The sequence below is a fragment of the Hordeum vulgare genome, chromosome 3H (genome assembly GCF_904849725.1).
Source record: "Hordeum vulgare subsp. vulgare chromosome 3H, MorexV3_pseudomolecules_assembly, whole genome shotgun sequence".
Taxonomy (NCBI): domain Eukaryota; kingdom Viridiplantae; phylum Streptophyta; class Magnoliopsida; order Poales; family Poaceae; genus Hordeum; species Hordeum vulgare.
Window position 1 is genome coordinate 357,219,254 of NC_058520.1, and position 12,500 is coordinate 357,231,753.

Below are 12,500 nucleotides of genomic sequence, written 5' to 3' on the forward strand. Positions count from 1 at the left end.
CTACATGCCCCATTATTCTTGGTAGACCTTTCGTAAGGACTATCGGTGCTATCAACGATATGAAGGAAGGGAGTATTAGATATCAATTTCCTTTAAGGAAGGGCATGGAACCCTTTCCTAGAAAGAAAATAAAATTGCCTTATGAATCCATGATGAGGGCCACTTATGGTTTGAGCACCAAAGACGACGATATGTGATTCTATCGCTTCTATGCCTAGCTAAGGGTGTTAAACAATAGCGCTTGTTGGGAGGCAACCCAATGAATTTATATTTTTATTTCTGTTTTTTGGCGTCCACACTTTCATAATTCTGTTGTGATTGTGTTTTTTGTGTTTCTTTTTTTGTTTGAGCCAAGCAAAGCCTCTATGACTAGTCTTGGTAATGGTTGTTTGATCCTGCTGGAAAAAGACAGAAACTTTTCGCTCACGAGATGATTTTTAATTTTTATTCAGAAAGAGATTTTGAGTTGATTATTTTTTCTGCTGATTTATATGCTTTTTTCCCAGTCCGTCGTAATTGTTAAGATTTTTTGAGGTACCAGAAGTATACAAAGTATACAGATTGCTACAGACTGGTCTGTTTTTGACAGATTCTAATTTTGTTGAGTTGGTTGCTTGTTTTGATGAAACTATGGTTAGTATCGGGGGGTACTAGCCATGGAAAAGTGAGAATACAGTATCCCATCATCAATATAGATGGAATTAAAGTTTGCTACAGTACCAAAAGAAGTGGTAGTTTGTTTTCTTGTACTAATGTTATCACAAGTTTCTGTTTAAAGTTTTGTGTTGTGAAGTTTTCAAGTTTTGGGTGATGTTCTCATGGAGAAAGAGAAAAGGAGTGGAAAGATCTCAAGCTTGGGGATTCCCAAGGCATCCCAAGCCAAATTCAAGGACACCAAAAATCCTAAGCTTGGGGATGCCCCGGGAAGGCATCCCCTCTTTCGTCTTCAATCCATCGGTAACATTACTTGGAGCTATATTTTTATTCACCACATGATATGTGTTTCGCTTGGAGAGTCTTGTATCTTAGGAGTCTTTTCTTTTTGTTGTGTCATAGTCATCCTTGCTGCACACCTTTTTGAGAGAGAGAGACATGCACTCATCGTGATTTTGCTAGAATGCTCATAGTGCTTCACTTATATCTTTTGAGCTAGATACTTTTGCTCTTGTGCTTCACTTATATCTTTAGAGCATGGCGGTGCGTGATTTGGTAGTTGTCTTATGCTATGAAAGTAGTCCCAAATGTGCTAGGTACCCAAATAGGTTGCAAAAACCTCCATCTTCATGTGCATTGAGTAGAAAGAGAAGTTTCGATTCCTCTCAATTAGTTTTGAGATGTGGATTCGGTAATATTGAGAGTTATGTTAGTAGGGTGTTGTGAATCTAGAAATACTTGTGTTGAAGTTAGTGATTCCCGTAGCATGCACGTATGGTGAACCGCTATGTTAGGAAGTCGGAGCATAATTGATCTATTGATTGTCATCCTTTGTGTTGAGGTCGGGATCGCGCGATGGTTTACACCTACCAACCCTTCCCCTCGGAGTATGCGTTTAGCACTTTGTTTTGATTACTAATAAAAAGTTTCGCAATAATTATGTGAGTTCTTCATGACTAATGTGAGCCCATGGTATAGATGCAGTTTCACCTTCCACCATTTCTAGCCTCTCTAGTGCCGCGCAATTCTCGCCGGTGCACAAACCCACCAAATTCCTTCCTCAAAACAGCCACCATATCTACCTACGATGGCATTTTCATAGCCATTCCGAGATATATTGCCATGCAACTCCCACCGTTCCGTATCATGACTTATGCCGTCACTCTCATATTGCCATTGCATGATCATAAGATAGCTAGCGAGGTGTTTCAACGTCATACGCCATGCTAGATCGTTGCACATCCCGGTACACTGCCGGATGCATTTCCTATGGAGTCATCATGATTGTGATCTTTGAGCTGTGAGTAAATAAAAGTGTGATGATCATCATTATTAGAGCATTGTCCCATGTGAGGAAAAAAAGAGGCCAAAGATCCCAAAAACAAAAAAAAGAGAAAAGAAAATAAATAAAAAAAGAGGCCTAAGAGCCCAAATGAAAAAGGAGAAAAGAGAGAAAAAGAGAGAAGGGACAATGCTACTATATTTTTCCACACTTGTGCTTCATGTTAGCACCATGTTCTTCATGATTGAAAGCTTCTTGCTTTGTCACTACCAGATGCTAGTGGGAATCTGTCACATCCCTGACCCCTTAAGCAAGTTAGTCTTGTGCTCATGTCTTCTTTGCATTTGCATCTAAGAAGTTTCAACAAAAACAAGATAGTGGCAAAGGAAAAACTCAAAACCCTAGCTACTACTTTAAATAAAGGAAATCTCAAAGTAGTCAAAATCAATGAACCCAAAATGGCCTCAAGAAATGTTCAAACTTTCTGATAAATGATGAAAGTAAATGAGCATTGGAGAAAACTATTTTCTTGACACTTTAAGCATTTTAAATAAATGCAAAAAGCTACTGGTTTCAAGTTTTAAATTTGAAATCAGAAACTGTAAATTTTCAAAAATGTTGAAAACTTTGGAAATGGTTGGGAATATTATAACAAATATTCACGTGTGTTTAAAATAGTTTTACAACCTTTTTTGGAGCTGAAATAAAGAGCAAATCAATGTCAGAAATTAAAACAGAAACAAAAACTGAAAAAAGGGAAAAGAGTTACCTGTCGCCTATAGCCTGGCCCAGCCCATCTAAGCCTTGTCGTCTTCCTCCCGCCAGTAGGCAGCAGGAGGTGGCCGCCGCGTTCCCCGGCGCGGCCACGCACCTGTGCGCCTGCCTGGTCGCCGCCTCGCGCTGGCAAGGCCGGGGATAAGCTCCCCGAGGCCTCCTCTATCCATTCCCAGCGTCAGCTCTCTCCCTCCTCTCGGATCTCTCCTCCCCCTTCTGCCGCCATTGGAGCCTGAGCAGAGCTCGAGCTCGTCGTCGTTCTAGCCTCCCTCCCTCCCTTCTGAGCCGCGCGTTAGCTCCGCCGCAACCCCCTGAAGCTTCCTAGCCACGAGCCCGACGCCCAGATGCAGTGAATCAACGCGCAGCCGTCGTGTTCTTCCTCGGGTCACCGAAGATCGCAACCGACGTTCTCCCTCTCCAAGCCATCCCCGAGCAGTCTAACGCCACCACTGCACTCCCCGTGAGCATGGGGTCATTTCCCCTAAGTTTTTCCCGTCGATCCCCTCCTCTAGCTCTAGTTTCACCAGAGCCCGACAAGATCCGCCGCTGCAGCTCGTCACCGATAGCCCTCCGGTGATCAGCTCGTCCTTTCGAGGGCACCAGCAGCTTCAGGTCGACGCGTAGATGCTATAGGAGCTAAGAACCGAGCGTAGTTCCCTCTGAATCAAGGACCCCGATGACGCCCGAGCCTTGGCCGCCGCCAAGCTCGTCGCCGGCGTCATCTCCGGCCAGTTCAGCCCCATCTAAGTGCAGAAATGGAGCTGCGGGAGGTGTGTCGTTCTTCTGGTGCTCTCCGCGCAGCATTTGGCCCCCTGTGCGCCGTTTCCGAGCCCCTCCGCCGTGCTGGTGGTCGCCGGAGGCTCCCCGCCGGCGAGGACGACCTCGCCGCCGGTGGATCTCGGCTGGCCTGAGCAACTGACTGGTGGGACCAGCCTCTGGCAAGTTTAAAACTAATAAAAATAAATCAAATAAGTTAATCAGTCACTCACATGTGGGTCCAGCAAGGTTAATCAGTTAATTAAGTTTAAACTTAATCTAAATTTGACCAGAGAGACTGACCAGTGGGTCCCACTGGTCAGGTTTGATTTTCAACGGCCAGATGGACCTGCTGATGTCATGCTGATGCAATAAAAGCATTTTTCCAGTATAGAAATAATTCCAGGAAATTGCTAAAACTTGTAAAAATCATAGAAATTAATCTGTAACTCCAATGAAAATAATTTATATATGAAAAAGTATCAGAAAAATTCAAGGATTCTGATTATGCTATTTTCAACCATGTTTGAAAAAGTTACAGAACCCTAACATGTAGAATAAGTAATAATTCAATTCTTATAATTACTTTTAAATGGAATTTGGAAAATATTCAAATTTCTTTATGAATGCAATGATCACACACTGTCCTAGTTACAAATCAGTACCATAACATGACATCTCATGCATGCTAACATCAAGTTGATCTGAGCATCAGGTCGAATCAATTAAAACCGATATCCGAGAATACCCCGTTTGAATTGATATTCGAATATGATTCAAATCAACTCTAAACCTAATACATATTGATTATAATAACTTATCACCTTGCATTCTCATGCCATGCTCATGCATCATTTTGATTGCATATGATTGTTATTGAATGTTGCCATTTATTCGGTAGGCTCCGCACCCTCGGATTCCACCGAATATCCGTCTGACGGATATCGTTCCTCCTCTGAGCAACAAGGCAAGCAACCCTTTTGATCATCCCGATAAATCCCATGTTCTTGCTCCTGCACCTATTTATTGCATTAAGATCAAATGCTTCAACTGCTTTTGCCACGATAGTTGAACCCACTTCCTTTGCATGACCTAACCTTGTCACAGTAAATAGCCGAACCTTGCAACCTAGCATACCTGATAGTTGCTTGAGCTATGATGTGCCTTATCCTGCTATGCATGCTATGCTTAGAGTTGTGTATGGTCTATCATTTGGGAGATGAACAGAATTGTGAGAATGTGTTCGGTGAGCAAAGGTTTAGTGTTGAACTTGATTTGGTAAAGGTACCGGTGAAAGGCTGTGTAGGAGTACATGGCGGGTTGTTTCATTGGAACCGTCCTTAGGAACTGAGTTCCGTGTATGTAATCCAAGACTAGATACTACCACATGCTGGGCCCTGAAATATGACCCCGCTCGGCCTATTAATCGCTTAGTACTCGGTCCAGGAGTTGCAAGTAGTTTCTGCTGTTTATAGTAATGCTGGAGGCCATGCATGGTGCTGACCTGAGAGGTGGGCCGTGATGCGGTAGGCAGTGGCACGGTGTACCAAGTGGCACCCGGATGGTGGGCTTGGGAACCCTGCGCACATCGTTTGAGGCCGTGGCGGAAACCTCGGCCGGACTTTCGTACGGGTTACTCTCAGATAGGCGATAAACCTGGACTAGGTACTAGTGTGGTTAACGGTCGTGGCCGACTCCCTCGTTGGGCTTCCGCTTGAAGGTTGCCGAGGTGCATGACGTGCACATGGCGATAAGTGGCGAGAGCATGTGTGACGAAGTACACCCCTGCAGGGTTATGATCTATTCGAATAGTCGCGTCCGCGGATATGGACTACTTGGAGACATATGTTGTTCATAGATAACTTCAATGGCTACTCATAAAATTGCCAAGATAAGCGTGAGTGTCGTGGACGGCATTTCAGTATGGAGGCGGAATGATTCCACGATAGTGTATTGTTGTGGTGTTAGTGGACTCGTGTGCGAGAAATCAAGTTGTCAAAATTATTTAAAAATGCAAGTTGTCTAGCCACGAGTCAAATGCTGGCTTTCCGCATGAAACCCCACAATACCTTTTGATACCTTGCATGAGTAGTTAGTTGTCCTAAAGTCTTGCTGAGTACCTTCATACTCATGTTTGCTTAATACATGTTGCAGAGGTTGCTAATGACCCTAATGGAGGGTTCTTCGTAGACATCGACGACGACGAGTAGCTGGTGTCCCAGCTACGATCTGGCCCTACGTTGGATCTGTAGTATAGTCAGGCCATGTGCCTTCTAGTTGCCCTGTCTGTACTCAGACAGTTTAAACTCTTCCGCTGGCTTGTAACTGAATGACTGCTATTATGGGTCGTGAGACCCTTAATGTGTAATATTATGTGTGTGGCTCTTCCGAGCCTCTTAAATAAAGGTTGTATGTTTATGGTTATGTTGTGATGCCATCGATGTATCTATACATATCGGTATGCCATGCGTACGTGTGTCGTACTTGATATGTATGGGGTTCGATTACCTAGTCGTGAACTTTAGTAGCACTCCTTACAAGGAAATGCCCCTTTGTGATCCAATGAGCCTTGGTAGTTCGCTACTGCTCCGGACACATTGGTTGACCGGCATGTGTCCTTCTTAGCTGCTGTGTCTGTCCCCTTTGGGGAAAAGTCACGCGATGTAATGGAGTCCCTGTAGCTTGCTACGACTCGTCTACATTCGTTGATGACCGACACCTGCTTTGTTGGGTCATGTATGCATGTCCTTGTGCGGTACTGCCACTTTGGTTTATGACTAGACATGTCGATCCGGGTTCTTTGACATTGGAATGCTAGCGACACTGTTGCATACGCGAGTCAAAAGACGCAAACGGTCCCGGCTAAGGTAAGGCTGCAGCCGAGGAGTTAACCGTGCGTGAGACCGAAAAGGGATGCGATGTGTTACAGGCTAGATTCCTATGGCTTAGGATCGGGGTCCCGACAGAATCTTCATTATATAACTTGGCTTGTATATTCCAATGATGGGCTTCCTCAAAATTTCCCTAGGTCTTCGTGAGCGAGCAAGTTGGATGCACACCCACTAGTTTTCCTTTTGAGCTTTCACATACTTATAGCTCTAGTGCATCCTTTGTATGGCAATCCCTACTCATTCACATTGATATCTATTAATGGGAATCTCCATAGCCTATTGATACGCCGAGTCAGTGTGACCATCTCCTCCTTTTTGTCTCACAACCACCACCACACTCTATTCCACCTATAGTGCTATATACATGGCTCGCGCTCATGTATTGCGTGATAGTTATAAAAAGTCTGAGAAAGTAAGAGTGCGAAAACAATTACTTGGCCAATTCTGGGGTTGTGCATGATTTACATTAGTTGTGTGAGGATGATGGAGCATAGCCAGACTATATGATTTTGTAGAGAAAACTTTCTTTTGCCTTGTTATTTTGAAAGTTCATCATTACTTTGCTAGTTTGCTTGAAGTATTACTGTTTTCATGTCAATAGCAAACTATTGTTTTGAATCTTACGGATCTGAACATTCATGTCACGTGAAAGAAGTTACAAAGGACAACTATGCTAGGTAGAATTCCACATCAAAAATTCATTCTTTATCACTTCCCTACTCGAGGACGAGCAGGAATTAAGCTTGGGGATGCTTGATACGTCTCCAACGTATCTATAATTTTTTATGGTTTCATGCTATTATCTTGTCAAACTTTGGATGTTTTGCATGCATTTTATATATTTTTTGGGACTAACTTATTAAGTCAGTGCCAAGTGCCAGCTCCTGTTTTTTCCATGTTTTTTACCCCTTTCAAAGGAGATTTTGAAACGGAGTCCAAACGGAAGAAAATCCGCTAAAAGATTTTTTTGGAACAGAAGAAAATCAGGGAGCTTGGGAGCCAAGGCAGGGGAGCCCCAGGGGCCCCACAAGCCCCCACCCCACGGCCAGGGGGGCCGCGCCATCTAGTCTTGTGGGCCCCCTGGACGCCCTTTGCCCTAGGACTTTCGCCTATATATTCCCATAAATTCCAGAAAAAATAAGGAGATCATCACAATCACTTTTCTGCCGCCGCAAGCTTCTGTCTTCGCAAGATCCCATCTGGGGCACGTCCTTGTGCCCTGCGGGAGGGGGATTCGGAAACAGAGGGCTTCTCCATCAACAGCATGACCTTTCCGATGATGCGTGAGTAGTTCACCTTAGACCTGCGGGTCCATAGCTAGTAACTAGATGGCTTCTTCTCTCTCTTGGATCTTCAATACAAAGTTCTCCATGATCTTCATGGAGATCTATCCGATGTAATCTTCTTTTGCGGTGTGTTTGTCGAGATCCGATGAATTGTGGATTTCTGATCAGATTATCTATGAATCTTAATTGAGTTTCTTCTGATCTCTCTTATGCATGATTTCATATCCTTGTAATTCTCTTCGAGTTGTAGGTTTTGTCTGGCCAACTAGATCTATGATTCGTGCAATGGGAGAAGTGCTTGGTTTTGGGTTCATACCGTGCGGTGACCTCACCCAGGTACAAAAGGGGTAGCGAGGCACGCATCATGTTGTTGCCATCAAGGGTAAAAATATGGGGTTTTCATCATTGGTTTGAGATTATCCCTCTACATCATGTCATCTTGCTTAAAGCGTTACTCTGTTCATCATGAACTTAATACACTAGATGCATGCTGGATAGCGGTCGATGTGTGGAGTAATAGTAGTAGATGCAGAAAGTATCGGTCTATTGTTTCGGACGTGATGCCTATATGTATGATCATTGCCTTAGATATCATCATGACTTTGCGCGGTTCTATCAATTGATCGACAGTAATTTGTTCACCCACCGTGATACTTGCTATTTTGAGAGAACCCTCTAGTGAACACTATGCCCCCCAGGGTCTACTCCACACCATATTTTCAGCCTTACACTTTTTATTTCGTTGCACTTTCTGCCTTCAGATCTCACTTTGCAAACAATCTTGAAGGGATTGACAACCCCTTTGAAGCGTTGGGTGCAAGCTTGTTTGTGTTTGCGCAGGTACTCTGGACTTGATGAGAACCTCCTTGTGGATCGATACCTTGGTTCTCAAACTGAGGGAAATACTTACTGCTCCTGTGCTGCATCACCCTTTCCTCTTCAAGGGAAGAACTAACGCAAGCCCAGCCTCTGTCAACGTGTCAATTTCTGGCGCCGTTGTGTGTGGGATAGCAAGGGCCCACAAGCCTGCTAGGCGCGGGCCCCCCTGGCCGCGCTTAGGGGGATTGTGGCCTCCCCTGGTGGCCTCTGCCTTGGTTCCCAAGCTCCCTGCGTATCTTCTATTCCGGAAAAAAAATCTTTTCGGAGGTTTTATTCCGTTTGGACTCCGTTTAATATTCTCCTCTGAAAAGGGTCAAAAACACGGAAAAAACAGGAACTGGCACTTGGCACCGAGTTAATAAGTTAGTCCCAAAAAATATATAAAAGGCATACAAAGCATCCAAAGTTTGACAAGATAATAGCATGGAACCATCAACAATTATAGATACCTTGGAGACATATCAGGCACCTCAAGCCAAGGCACATTCCTCTCTCGCTCCACCACTTCGTGATACCCCGTAGCTAGTTCGGTACGGTCCGGCGAAGCCCTGCCGGAGTAGCTCCACCACCATCACCGCCAGTCTGTTGTGCTGCCGGAGAATTTAGCTACCTCTTCGTCTCTCTTGATGGATCAAGAAGGCGGAGTTCGTCATTGAGCTGCACGTGTGCTAAATGCGGAGGTGTCGTCCGTTCAACATTATACCGGGATGGATCATGATGGGATCGCGGGACGGTTCGTGATGAGATCGCGGGACAGACTGTGATTTGGATCGCGAAGATGTTCGACTACATCAACCGCGTTATATACGCTTCCGCTTAGCGATCTAGAAGGGTATGTGGATCCGAACTCCCCTCTCATAGATGATCATCACCATGGATAGGTATTGCGTGTGCCTAGGATTTTGTTTTGTTTCCCATGCAATGTTCCCCAACAAAGTTTACTTTGTCTACATCATGTCATCGTTCCCCAAGCATTACTTTGTTTTACTTAATACTTTAGATGCATGTTGGATAGCGGTCGATGGGTGCATTAATAGTAGTAGGTGCAGGCAGGAGTTGGCCTATTTGCTTATGGACGTGATCCCTATAAACACGCGATCATTGACGTGAAAGTTGCATAACTATCTGTTGTTCTATCAATTACCCAACAATAATTTGTTTACCCACCGTATGTTGCTTTCATAAGAGATGCCACTAGAGAACACTATGGGACCCGGGTCTATTCACTTATATATTTAGAAAACTTATAATTTACCTGCTGTTATTATTTGTATTTTACTTTATTTTTCAAGTCACAACTATCTACAATTATATACACACCTCATTTTCTTGCAAATAAAGAGATCAAGGGGATTGACAACCCTCTTGCCCGCTTTGGGTGCAATTTGTTTTATCTTTGTGTGCAGCCGTTGAAGATGGTCGAGGATTGATATTCCTATTAATTTGATAAACCTTGGTTTCTGAATCAAGGGAAATACTTACCCGCATTGTGCTGCGATAACCCGTTCCTCTTCATGTAAAACCCAACGCAGATCACAAGTATCAGGAAGGATTTTTTGCACTGTTGCCGCAGAATATCATCACCAACTATCAAGTAACTTCACACAAATTATCACACACTTGTTCTTCTTTTTTATTTGTTGTTATATCTTGCTTTCTTGTGAAAAATAAAATAAAAATATTTACCTTTGCTTCCTTTGCTAGTCACTAGTTCAGATCTTCGCTCTCTACTGTGCTTGTCCTGCTTGTTACTTCGCTTGCTCGGTCACCATGTCTCAAGATAATACTAAGTTGTGTCACTTCTCAAATACTAATAATAATGATTTTATTAGTACTCCAATATCACCCACCACTAGCGTGGATGCTTTTGATATTAATATTGCATTGTTGAATCTTGTCATGAAAGAAAAAAAAATTGGAAGTACTAATGAGGATCCCGCTGCTCATTTTAATATCTTTGTTGAACTTTGTGATTTGAAAAACAAAAATTACATGGGTAATGTGATTGTGAAATTAAAATTATTTCCCTTTTCACTAAGAGATAAAGACAAGGCTTGGTTTTCATCTTTACCACGTAATAGTATTGGAACATGGGATAAGTGTAAAGATGCTTTTATTGCCAAGTATTTTCCTCCTGCTAAGATCGTCTCCCTTAGAAATAAAAAAAAAGAATTTTAAACAGAAAGATCATGAACATGTTGCACAAGCTTGGGAGAGGGTTAAATTAATGATTAGAAATTACCCTACGCATGGTTTAAACTTGTGGATGATTATCCAAAATTTCTATGTTGGACTAAACTTTTTATCGAGAAATTTTCTAGATTCTGCCGCAGGTGGTACCATCATAGAGGTGACAATAGGATAGGCCACCAAACTTCTGGACAACATCACAGAAAAATATTCTCAATGGCATACCGAAAGAGCTCCAACTGTTAAGAAGGTAAATTCTATTGAGGAAATCGCTACTTTGAGTGAAAAGGTGGATGCTCTTATGAATTTGGTTGCTAATAAAAAAGCTCATGTTGATCCTAATGACATGCCCTTGTATATTTTAATTTAGCAAAATAATGATGCCATTGATGTGAAATAATTTCAGTGCTAGTCCATATCCCGGTAATCCTTCTAGTGGTTATAGGGGTAATTTCAATAACAATGCTTATAGGGGAAATATCAATGCTAGGCCATATCTCGGTAATACTTCTAGTGGTCATTGCAATTTTTACGGCAATTATTATGGAAATACATCCACCAATAATAATAAATTCTCCTATGATCTTGAAACATCATTAAGGAATTTATTAATTCTCAAAAGTTTGCAATAATCTGGTAGAGGAAAAGATGCATACGCTCGATACTTTGGCTAAGAACATGGATAGAATTACTCTTGATGTAAAAACTCGTAAAAGTAAAGCTTTGCCACCCAAGCATGATTTTAATGAGACTATTAAATCTATCCAAATATCTATGAATTAAAGTAGGGAGAGAACCACTAATTTGAAAGCTAAGCGGGAATTCCTAGAAAAAGCTCTCCCACTCGGGTTTTACCAAAATCATGACGAAGATCTTAAAATGATTGGTACTTCTACTATTGAATCTTTATTTAATTATATGAATGATAATGATAACGGGATTATAGATGAGTCAACTTTATCTAGAGATCGTCATGTTTGCTTGGAGGGTGATGATTCTAATGCTAAAATTGAAAAGGTGGGTTTGTAGAGGTCAAAACTTTAACTAGTATATGCCCGCTATCTTGGATAACAATGACTTTAATTATGAAACTTTATCTTTAATATAATGTATTTCATTGTTCCAATCCATTATTAGCTCACCCAATGCTTATGAACGAAACAATGCTTTCACAAACCATATAGTGGAAGCAACGATAAAAGCATCTGATGAGAAACTTGAACTTGAAATATCTATTCCTAGAAAATTGCATGATGAGTGGGAACCTACTATAAAAATAAAGATAAATAAATATTAATGCAATGCTTTGTGTGACCTTGGTGCTAGTGTTTCAACAATACCCAAATCTCTATATGATGTGCTTGGTCTCACTAATATTCAAGAGTGTCCCCTAAACTTGCATCTTGCGGATTCTACCATTAAGAAACCTTTTGGTTGAATTAATGATGTTCTCATTATTGCAAATAAAAACTGTGTGCATGTACATTTCATTGTGTTTGATATTGATTGCAATCCTACTTGTCCAATAATACTTGGAAGACCTTTCCTACGAAATATAGGTGCAATTATTGATATTAAAGAGGGCAACTTAAGGTTCTAACTTCCATTAGAGAAAGGTATGGAACACTTACCTAGGAAGAGAATCAAATCACCATATGAATCTATCATTATGGCTACTTACGGATTGAGTGTCAAAGATAACAACACTTGATCCTATGCATTATGCCTAGCTAGGGGCATAAAACAATAACACTTGTTGGGAGGCAACCTAATAGTTATCTTAGTGTT